The following is a 12,730-nucleotide window of genomic DNA, read 5'->3' on the forward strand; positions in this document are numbered from 1 at the left end:
ACTAAAATAATATGAAAATTTCCACTTCAATTCAGATTTTTCCCAAAGAGATGAAAGAATTTAAATACTGTTCAAAATTCTTCATTTAAGATAGAAAAGTTCAAGTTCTCTTCTGAATTTTACTAAAGAACATAATTCAGTTCTAATTTCTCCAGAGAAAATAAAAAGCTTCCACTTCAGTTTTAAGTTCACCAAGACATGAAAAATTTAAAGTTCACTTCTAAATTTTTCCGTAGAAGATAGGAAAAGTTATACTATGATTTTGATTATTTTCCATGAAGATAAAAAGTTTCACTTTAATTCTAAATTTTCTTAAATTCAATTCCAACCTTTCTCAAAGAGATGAAAAAATTTAAAGTTCTGTTCCAAATATTTTTCCGGAAGAAGAAAAGTTCAACTTCGATTCTGAATTTTCTCAATGAAAATGAAATAAGTTATTGATCAATTTATGTGTGGCTAAGTTTTTGTGTGTGTGTAAGGTATTTTGTGTGTGTAATTTTTTTTGTTTGAGTAAGTTTTTTTTTGTGTATTAGTTTTTTTGTGTGTGTAAGTTTGTTGTGTGTGTAATTTTTTGTTTTTTTGTTTTTTTTTGTGTGTGTTTATTTTTTTGTTTGTCTGTAAGTTTGTATTTGTGTGTAAGTTTTTGTGTGTAGGTGTAAGTTTTTGTGTGTGTGTAAGTTTTGTTTGTTTGTATGCTTTTGGTGTGTTAGATATTTTGTGTGTGTAAGTTTTTGTGTGTGTGTATTCTTTTGTGTGTGTTTAAATTTTTGTGTGTGTGTTAGTTTTTGAGTGTTTGTAAGTTTTTTTTTTAGTGTTTGTTTGTGTTTGTATGTAAGTTTGTTTGTGTGTGTATGTTTTTTTGTTTAATTTTTTTCGTTTTTTTTATTTTATTTGTTTCTGTAAGTTTTTTTTTGCTTGTAAGATTTTGTGTGAGTGTTAGTTTTTTTTTTTTTGTAAGTTTTTTTGTGTGTATGTAATTTTTTGGGTATGTGTGTAAGTTTTTTTGTGTGTGTAAGTTTTTGTGTATTTGTAAGTTTTTTTGTTTGTTTAATTTTTTTTTTGTGTGTGATATTTTTTGTTTTTGTTTAAGTTTTTGTGTGTGGATGTAAGTATTTTGTAAAATAATATGTTCTAAGATTTTTCTATGATGAAAGATTTAGAATATGTTCTAAGTTTTTCTTGTGAATGTTTTACCAAAGAACATAATTCAATTCTAATTTCACCAGAGAAAATAAAAAGCTTCCACTTCAGTTTTAAGTTCACCAAGACATGAAAAATTTAAAGTTCACTTCTAAATTTTTCCGTAGAAGATAGGAAAAGTTATACTATGATTGTGATTATTTTCCGTGAAGATAAAAAATTTCACTTTAATTCTAAATTTTCTTAAACTCAATTCCGACCTTTCTCAAAGAGATGAAAAAATTTAAAGTTCTGTTCCAAATATTTTATCGGAAGAAGAAAAGTTCAACTTCGATTCTGAATTTTCTCAATGAAAATGAAATAAGTTATAGATCAATTCTATTTTCCCAAAATAATATAAAAAGTTTCCACTTCAATTCAGATTTTTCTCAAAGAGATGAAAAAAATTTAGTTACTGTTCTAAATTTTTCATAGAAGATAGAAAAGTTCATGTTCTCTTCTGAATTTTACCAAAGAAAACAATTCAATTCTAATTTCTCCAGATAAAATAAAAAGCTTCCACAGATTATTTACCATGAAGATAAAAACTTTCACTTTAATTCTAAATTTTCTTAAATTCAATTTCGACCTTTCTCTAAGATATTAAAAAATTTAAAGTTCTGTTCCAAATATTTTACCGGAAGAAGAAAAGTTCAACTTTGATTCTGAATTTTCTCAATGAAAATGAAATAAGTTATTTATCAATTATTTTTTCCTAAGATAATATAAAACTTTACACTTCAATTCTGATTTTTCTCAAAGATATAAAAAAATTAAAAATACCGTTTAATATTTTTCTTACAAGATAGAACAGTGCAAGTTCTCATCTGAATTTTACAAAAGAACATAATTCAATTCTAATTTCTCCAGATAAAATAAAAAGCTTCCACTTCATTTTTAAGTTCACCAAGTCATGAAAAATTTAAAGTTCACTTCTAAATTTTTCCGTAGAAGATAGGAAAAGTTATACTATGATTCTGATTATTTTTCTTGAAGATAAAAAGTTTCACTTTAATTCTAAATTTTCTTAAATTCAATTCCGACCTTTCTCAAAGAGATGAAAAAATTTAAAGTTCTGTTCCAAATATTTTCCCGGAAGAAGAACAGTTCAACTTCGATTCTGAATTTTCTCAATGAAAATGAAATAAGTTATTGATCAATTCTATTTTTCCACAATAATATAAGAAGTTTCCACTTCAGTTCAGATTTTTCTCAAAGAGATGAAAAAATTTAAAATACTGTTCCAAATTTTTCATAGAAGATAGAAATGTTCAAGTTCTCTTCTGAATTTTACCAAAGAACACAATTCAATTCTAATTTCTCCAGATAAAATAAAAAGCTTACACAGATTATTTTCCATGAAGATAAAAAGTTTCACTGTAATTCTAAATTTTCTTAAATTCAATTCTGACCTTTCTCAAAGAGAGGAAAAAATTTAAAGTTATGTTCCAAATATTGGCCCGGAAGAAGAAAAGTTCAACTTCGATTCTGGATTTTCTCAATGAAAATGAAATAATCTAGTGATCAATTCTATTTTCCGAAAATAATATAAAACTTTACACTTCAATTCAGATTTTTCTCAAAGAGAAGATAAAATTTAAAATACAGTTCAAAATTTTTCTTACAAGATAGACCAGTGCAAGTTCTCATCTGAATTTTACCAAAGATAATAATTCAATTCTAATTCCACCAGAGAAAATAAAAAGCTTCCACTTGAGTTTTAAGTTGACCAAGACATAAAAAATTTAAAGTTCAGTTCTAAATTTTTCCGTAGAAGATAGGAAAAGTTATACCATGATTGTGATTATTTTCCGTGAAGATGAAAAGTTTCACTTTAATTCTAAATTTTCTTAAATTCAGTTCCGACTTTTCACATAGAAATGAAAAAAATTAAAGTTCTGTTCCAAATTTTTAATTGAAGATAGGAAAAATTATACTTTGATATAGAATATTCAAGTTCACTTCTGAATTTGACAAAAGAATATAATTCAATTATAATTTCCCCAAAAAAAATAAAAAGCTTCCACTTCATTTTTATGTTAACCAAGAGATAAAAAATGTTAATTTATATTCTAATTTTTTCCCTAGAAGCTATAAAAATTTGTACTCTGATTTTGATTTTTTTCTAAGAATATAAAAAGTTTCACTTTAATTCTAATTTTCTTAAATTCAATTCAAAATTTTCTCAATGAGATGAAAAAATTTAAAGTTCAGTTCCAAATGTTTTCCCGGAAGAAGAAAAATTCAGCTTCGATTCTGAATTTTCTCAAGGAAAATGATATAACCCATTGATCAATTCTATTTTTCCAAAATAATATAAAAATTTTCCACTTCAGATCAGATTTTTCTCAAAGATATGAAAAATTTTTAGATACTGTTACAAATTTCTATTAGAGGATAGAAAAGTTAAAGTTCTCATCTGAATTTTACCAACGGACAGATTTCAATTCTAATTTCAAAAGATAAGATAAAAAGCGTCCATGAACTATTTTCCATGAATAAAATAGAAAAATTCCTTGTAAGAGATGAAAATTTATACTTTTACTGTGATTATTTTCAATGAAGATAAATAGTTTCACTTAAATCTTTAAATTTCTAAAAGAAGTTAGGAAAATTTCAAATTTGATTCTGAATTTTCGAATTGAAAATAAAATAAATTATTGATCAAGTCTGTTTCAACAAAATAATATACAAATTTTCCAATTCAGTTCAGATTTTTTCTCAAACACATGAAAAAATTTTAAATATAGTTCAAATTTTTCTCATAAAAGATACAAAAGTTTAAGCTCTCTTCTTAATTTTACCCAATAACATAATTCAATTCTAATTTCTGCATAGAAAATAAAAAGCTTCCACATCAGTTTTAATTTTAACAAGACATAAAAAATTTGAAGTTCAGTTCTAAATTTTTTAATAGAATATAAGAAATGTTACACGCTGATTTTGATTATTTTCATAATTATATAAAGTTTCAATTTAATTATAAATTTTCTTAAACTCAATTTCGACCTGACTCAAATATATTAAACAATATAAAGTTATTGTCCAAATATTTTTTCGGAATAAGATACTTTTAATTTCGATTCTGAATTTTTTCACTTAAAATGGAATAAGCTCTTGATCAATTATATTTTCAAAAGATAATATAAAAATTTCAACTTCAAGTCAGATTTTTCTCGAAGAGGTGAAAAAATTTAAAACATTGTTCAAAATTTTTCATAGAACATAGGAAAAGTTATACTTTAATTGTGAATATTCTTCATGAAGATATTAAACTCCACTTTAATTCTGACTTGTCTCGGAGAAGTGCAAAATTTACAAGTTCTCTTCTGAATTTTTTTAGAGAAGAGAAAAAAAGTTAGATAAATTCTGAAATTTAGATTTTAATATAAAAAAGCTGACATGTCAGTTACCAACTTATCAAAGGTATACAACATATATAAGTTCAATTCTAAAATGTCAATTAGAAGATAAGAATGTTTTTGCAATGTATGTAATTATTTAACATGAGTATGAAAAGTTTCACTTTTCTTCCAATTTTTCTTAAATTCAGTTTATTCATCTAACCACCCAACACAATAGGTTCGGTTAGGGTAGGTTTAAATAAATATTAATAAATAATTAGAAACATTTCTACATGTTTAAGTTAGGTTACGTTCGGTAAAAGTATCAAGAACGATCAGTATAAGCTAACCTAACCTAACTTAAAATTTTTATAAAGATTAAATTATGTTAGTTTAGTATATATTAATTTATTTTAGGTTAAGTTAAGTTAGGTTAGGTTAGCCTACGTACGCGCGCGTACGTAGGCTAACCTAACCTAACCTAACTTAACCTAACCTAACTAACTTAAATTCTTCCATCTGTTTGAGAAAAATCTGAATTGAAGTGGAAATTTTTATATTATTTTAGGAAAATAGAATTGATATGGGTACACACACAAAAACATACACACAAACAAAAAATAAAACACACACAAAAAATTACACACACACAAAAACACAGAAACAATTAGTAACTTACACACACACAAAAACCTACACACACACAAAAAAAATTACACACACACTACAAAATCTTACAAACAAACAAAAACTCAGAAACACAAACAAACATACAAACACACAAAAAACTTAAACACAAAAAAAAACTTGCAAAAACAAACCACACTACACACAAACAAAAACATACACACACACAAAACAATACACACACACAAAAAAACTTACACACACACACAAAAAATTACACACACACAAACAAATGCACGATCTCAAAAACATACACACACACAATAAATTACACACACACAATAACTTACGATCACACACGCACTTACACACACACACACAAAAACATGGACACAAACACAAAAAACTTACACACAAAAAAAGCTTACAAACACACAAAAAAACTTACACAAACACAAAAACTTACAAAAACTTGCACCCACTAATAAACTTACACACACGCAAAAACTTACACACACACAAAAACTTACACACACACAAAAACTTACACACACACAAGACAATACACACACACAAAAACTTACACACACACAAAAACTTACACACACACAAGCTAATAAACAAAAAAAGAACAAAAAACACAAAAAAAATTACACACACACAAAAAACATACACACACACAAAAACTAGCACAAACCAAGGAAATTACACTAATAAAAACTTAGACACACACAAAGACTTACACACACACACAACACACACATACAAAAAATGAAAAACACACAAAAAAACTTACACAAACACACAAAAATACACACAAACAAACAAATACAAACACAAAAAAATAAAAACACACAAAAAATTAATACAATCAAACTAAAAAAAACAAAAATACTTACACAAACAAAAAAAATAAAAAACACACACAAAAAAAAACACAAACAAAAACAATAACACACACATAAAAAATTAAACACACAAAAAAAATTACAAACACAAACAATAAATCACATACACACACAAGAACTTACACACAAACAAAGTATTAAAGACACACAAAAAAAAACTCACACACACAAAAACTTACACACACACATAAAAAAATTACACACACATTCAAACTTACACACACACAAAAGATTAAAAACACACAAAAACCTTACACACACAAAAAAAAAACACACACACAAAAAAATAACACAAAAACAAAATAATACACACACAAAAAAAAAACTTACACACACACAAAAAACATAAACTCACACAAAAACATACACACACACAAAAAATTATTACACAAGCATACAATCTAGAAAATTTTATGTTATCCATGTAATATATATTTTATGTGCGCACACACAAAAAAACTCGCACACACACATAAATCTACACACACACACAAACAAAAACTATAAGCTAAGACTCTAAGCTAAAAACTCTAAATTCTTAAATAAAAATAAACTAAACTAGAACTCTAACTGAAACTCAAAGTTAAAACATAAAACTCTTAACTAAAATTAAACTAAACTAGAACTATAACAAAAACTCTAAGCTAAGACTCTAAGATAAAACTCTAAACTATTAACTAAAACTAAACTAAACTAGAACTTCAATAAAAACTCTAATCTAAAAACTCTAAAATATTAACTAAAACTAAACTATAACTCTAACTTAAACTAATAGGTAAAAAAATCAAACTCTTATATAAAATTAAAATAAACTATAACTATAACAAAAAAAACTCTAAGATAAAATTCTAAAATATTAACTAAAACTAAACTAAACTAGAACTCAAATTAAAACTCTAAGCTAAGACTATAAGGTAAAACACAAAACTATTAAATAAAAATAAACTAGAACTCTAACTGAAACTCAAAGGTAAAAAAATAAAACTCTTAACTAAAATTAAACTAAACTAGAACTCTAACAAAAAAACTCTAAGCTAGGACTAAGCTAAAACTCTAAACTCTAAAATAAAATTAAACTAAACTAGAACTCTAACAAAAACTCTAAGCTAAGACTCTAAGCTAAAACTCTAAACTATTAACTAACACTAAACTAAACTAGAACTTCAACAAAAACTCTAAGCTAAAAACTCTAAACTCTGAACTAAAACTAAACTAAACTAGAACTCTAACTTAAACTCAAAGTTAAAACATCAAATTCTTAAATAAAATTAAAATAAACTAAAACTCTAACAAAAACTCTAAGCTAAGACTCTAAGCTAAAAACTCTAAACTATTAACTAAAACTAAACTAAACTAGAACTTCAATAAAAACTCTAAGCTAAAAACTCTAAACTCTTAACTAAAACTTAACAATAACTCTAACTGAAACTCAAAGGTAAAACATCAAACTTTTAACTAAAATTAAAGTAAACTAGAACTCTAACAAAAAGCGGCGCATCCCTGCGGCGCATCCCTGCGGCGCATCCCTGCGGCGCCCTTCCCGCGCGATCCCTGCGGCGCATCCGCCGCTCCCCCGCGGCGCATCCCCATGCGGCGCATTCCTGGCCCCGCGGCGCTTCTCGGGCCCGGGGGACCTTTGAGGACCGGGGAGGGCCTCGGGGGTCCGGGGGGCCCTTTGGGGGGCCGGGGGCCCTTTGAGGACCAGAGGAGGGCCTTTGAGGGTCTGCGTAGGGTGTTGGGGTGGCTGGGGCTCTTGGGGAGCTTGGGGGGACCTTTGAGTACCGTGGCTTCCTTCGGAGTTGGGTTGGGGGATCGGAGCCCTTTGGGGTTGGGGTAGAGGACCTCACAACACTGTCTCAAATGGAACTTGTGTATTATAACGACCACAGAGTTTCACCCTCAAATTCTCTTCTAAAACCTTTCCTAAAATCTTCTTTCAAAATGTCTCTAACTGTTTCGCCGAAATAATCCCATAAAATGGATAAAACGGTTTCGCCCAAATAATCCCTAAACATAATTTCAGCGTGTTCCTTGTGTATGGCATCTCTGTGCTAACGCATTTCAAATTTCTAGGAAACCCTTTCCTACGTTAATCTCTTAATCTCATAAATTGTCCTAGCTAAACTATTAGGGTTTCGTTAGAATATCAATTTATCTCTCCGACTTAAAGCACCGTGAAGCCGTATTTAAAAATAGAATTTCTATCTCTTTAGACTCCCGCATAATTCCAAGATAACAAGTGATGTCATTTATAATTCCTGACACTAAAGATCAATGAAGCCCTATTTAAAAATAGAATATTAATTTTTCTCTCTGACCTAAAGAACGTTTATCCCACAGACCTAAGATTAAAGAAGCCTTAATGTTTCTTAATTTCCCCTTCGTGAATCAATAATTTCCCCTAGCGATTATGTAAATCAAGTTCACAGGTGCTACTCCGAACAGTACATAATTTATGCATGTTTTTATGGTTTTCCAAGTGAGAAAATTCCTGTTTTTTCAAGTGAGAAAATTCCTGTTTTTTCATTCTCAGTGAGAAAACCATAAACCACGTGGTAATCGTGGGAGTTATTATGGCCATTCTACTAACTAATTTAAAACATTTACGAAAAGTTAATTATTCCTAAATGCGGTTTGCTTCACTTTAGCCCCTCCTCCCTCTCCTGATGGATAAATTATACAACCCACTTTATACACTCCCATTATATCTCACAATAGCGATACTTATTTCTTCACCGTTGGTTGTTTACTATTGTAAAATATAATATGAATGTATGAAGTAGGCTGAATATTTATCCATCAGGGGTGGGGGTGAGGGTAGGTGAAGCAATGCACTTTAAGGAATGAGATAAGTAAGTATTGATGACATGTTTTAATATAGTTTTCAAATTTTTTTAGTGGTTCCTTCAAATGGTCCTCAGGCCGTCAGTATTACCAGATTAACTGAAGATATTTAGAAAAAATCGTCAACAAACCAAGGAAAAAAGGATGAAATTACGAAAAGCTACGAAAGAAAGTGAGAAGGCAATACAGTGCACAGAATCTAAGCTTGAATTAACTGGAGCTAAATGCGGGCAAGCATATGGTAATTCATTTCCGAGGGGAGTTCGCGAAATCCGCAAAAAAAGGCTTAATTAGACAGAAAATATACGAAAAGATTGCAAAATCAGCAAACCTCTGCATTCCAAGAGGAGGCGGGACCTTTCTTCTCACGTGCCTTGATAAAGATGCTTCAGTTTTGTAATCAGGTACCTTTCTTCCAGGCGCAAATTCAGGGAAAAGCCCTTGGAGCCCGCGCCCCTTTCAAAATATCAAAATTTGTCCTATGGTATCTTATATTTCCATTCGTTCAGACTACTTTTGGGGCTCCCCTAAATACTAATTCCTCCAAACGTAACTCTGAGTACATGTCTGTCCAAAAATTGAATATGTGTGGGAGGAGAAATTCAACAGGCAAACATGGTTGATCCTTAACTTTGTGAAATTCACTCTCTTGTCGGGAAAAAAACACTACGAAAAAAACAACAACAAACAAACCCTATCTTCAAATATCTGTCGTTTGTGTGGTGCTAAACTGACCCAGGAGTACCAAAGAAATATACAAAATTGAAATGTTTGTGCGATTTATCTGTTGTTGTTTTTTCTAAATTTCACGAAGTTTCACGGAAAGTACTAAAATTACTACGTTCTTTAGACACACTACAATATGTCGAGAGGAACAATATCTTTATGGATTTAGCCTTGACTCAGTTTTGTCAGGCCGCCCATAATAATGTTAAACAAATAGCAGAAATATGCAGTTTGTGGCAACACTGCAGTCAAACTACTGGTAATTGTACAGCATTTATTTAGGAAAAACTTCCTAAAAAGTGCCAAAAACATTAACCCTATAAAAGCACAGAGGACTGATGCTCTGTTTGGCAATACGGGTCACTAGGGTTCATTTCCCATTGCCACAGGCTTGGACGACAGGCTTGCTACCTGTACCTGTAAAATTGACCTAGGAACTGAAATGTTTATCCGACACCCTATGCGCCATCAATGGTTCTAAATGGTCTTTATCCTTTTACCAAGGCCATTAATTTATATATATATATATATATATATATATATATATATATATATATATATATATATATATATATATATATATATATATATATATATATATATATATATATATATATATATATATATATATATATATATATATATTTATTTATTTATATATTTTTCTGGCTCCAGTGAGTACCAAGCATCTGAGTTTTTCAGCAAAAAATTAACTCCTGATTTTTCTTAATTTTTTTAAGACCCAAAGGTAAGGCCATATCCAGGGGGGATAGAGAGTTTGACACCCCCCCCCCCCCCGAAATCTTTGTCCGACTCGTAAAAACGTAACAAAATAAACAGAAATAAATTCTTTATGAGTTTTTTTTGTAACCCCCCTCCCCCGAAAAAAATTCTTCAATAAAACACCCACCGAAAGAAAAATCTTGAATATGACCCTGCCCAAAGGACCCTGAAAGTTTCAATTAAAAGCCCTTAGCCGTTCCTGAGAATTAGCAGATAAGCCGTTTTGATAACTGATATACAGTCAGTTGTATTTTAATTAAGTTCAACATCCCCCTTAACATTTATTGAAAGTTGCAGTTTAATACACTTAACTAACTGTGTAAGTTTCCATTTAGCCAATTCCAACCATCAGATTTCATTTTCACCCTCCTTGACACATTGAAATACTTTTTCCAAAAAAAATATCGTTCGGGATCAATGTCAGTTCCCCAAGGAAAATTGGATAAGGACTTGACAATTCGAGAAAACTGAATTAAAGAAAATAAAGAATCAGTTTAAATTTAACTCAGTTTAAACAAGATTTAACTTTTCGAGGTAATTTAATAGATAATCATTCGAATGAGCTATGATCCAAAATATTACTGCACGTGGCTTTCACTAGTGAAAATTAAATATAGTGAAAATTTTAATATTAAAAATATTAAAGAAAAATCGTCAAATTAAAATAAAGATCGGAATGAAAACAGAAAGAATCACCGCTTATAGGCAACTGCACTCCATGTATCCCGTTGCAGATATATAGTAGAATTAGGGCTTTACTATAGATTAATTTAAAGAAACAAAGTTTTTCCGAGGGAAGTAAAGACGAAGTTGAAACTTAAAACGGAAAAAATTATTACTTCAAGCCTATCTAATATATAAATAAAACTAGTACAAATAAACCATCTAATTACGTTTCCCTATGCGTTTAGGATTATACAAAACTAGCGCTTTACTGAAAACACAAAAGTCAAGTATAAAAAACAGGAATGTTGATCTGGGAGTCAAAAGTGAGAATGCATACTGACAGCAATAAACGAATATATAAAGTTTTTCATAGTCTTACATCTGTTGTGACATCAGTAACCTAACTTTCGGTATACAATTAAAATTATCTTAAAACATAAGCGTAAAATTAAATATTTTTTAAATAACTGCATGAACCAATTGAACAGCATACAAAAATATTGGATTGATTTATCACGCAGCATTTTGGTCTCGCCAGCTATAATACCAATAGTGAGTAATATACAATCTTAAATTGTGAGAAATATGCCTTAGTATTACTTGGAATGAAGATCAAACAAGACTTAATATGAACTCTGGAAATTCGATTATTTTCTCTTTATACACCAGTGAATTTCAAGCTATGATACAAATTCTAAAGCTAGTCTATAGTCCTAATACTATCAAGATGGCTTTACTTCGAACTTGTTCTACAAACTAATCATGGCATGACCTCTTCAGAACCAAAACGAGAGCCAGTCATTGAACTGAGCAATTGTGCAGAAGTGATACCAAATTAAACGTTAAAAAAATAATAAATCAACAATCCAGAATGGATTGTTGATTTATCTTAAAAGGGATTGATAATATTTTTATTCTTTAAAGAGTTTCCTTAATTGATTTGCTTTTACTGTGCCAAAACTCCTACGTTGTTTAGTGTTTTCAGTAAAGCACTAGTTTTCTATAATCCTATAAACATTGGGAAATATAAATAGTTGTTTTATTTGTACTAGTTGTATAGATATATATTAGATAGGCCGTGAAGTAATAATTTTTGTCCGTTTTAAGAAGTTTCAGCTTCGCTCTCTACTTCTCTCGGGAAAACTTTGTTTTTTAAGTTAATCTTTGTTCGTTTTTTATTAAAATTTAATGTAGAAACAACGCTGCCATGATCTTTTTTTTTATACGGAATAATGTATGTTGGTTTTAGTTTTAATGTCACTCCTTAGTTTCAGCGGAAAATTTCTTTTTAATATAATTTCTAACTATCACCGATCTAGGGGAGACAAGACACCTCTAAAAAATACTGCAAACAGCCTTGACAGCTAAGAAAAACTTTCAGTCTGTAACAGAAAGTTCATTATCCATACTTCACAAACAATAAATGTGTTTCAGGAACGATTGTTTTTCGATTAGCAAAAAGCTGTTTTTACTCGGCCGACTTCGCCTGAAAAAGCCATAATGAAGACAGAGCTTTATAAATCACCTACTGACTAGCAGAAACTAGAATGCTACTGTAACAAAAAAGAGAGCTGTTTAAGGACCCATTTAAAAGCTTATAATTATACCTAATCGCTTTTTATAAATTTGATTTGATAGCACATTCCCACAAAG

General features: G+C 29.5%; 1 protein-coding gene across 1 annotated transcript in view; it reads right to left on the bottom strand.

Moving 5' to 3' along the window:
• The window catches only part of Rad17 (Rad17 checkpoint clamp loader component), a 163,605-nt gene that overhangs the window by 34,809 nt on the left and 116,066 nt on the right, over positions 1-12,730 (bottom strand). The gene's annotated exons all lie outside the window — the stretch shown is intronic.

The sequence above is a fragment of the Artemia sp. Qi Xiang Cuo genome, chromosome 21, assembly GCF_049724085.1.
Source record: "Artemia sp. Qi Xiang Cuo chromosome 21, ASM4972408v1, whole genome shotgun sequence".
NCBI lineage: Eukaryota > Metazoa > Arthropoda > Branchiopoda > Anostraca > Artemiidae > Artemia > Artemia sp. Qi Xiang Cuo.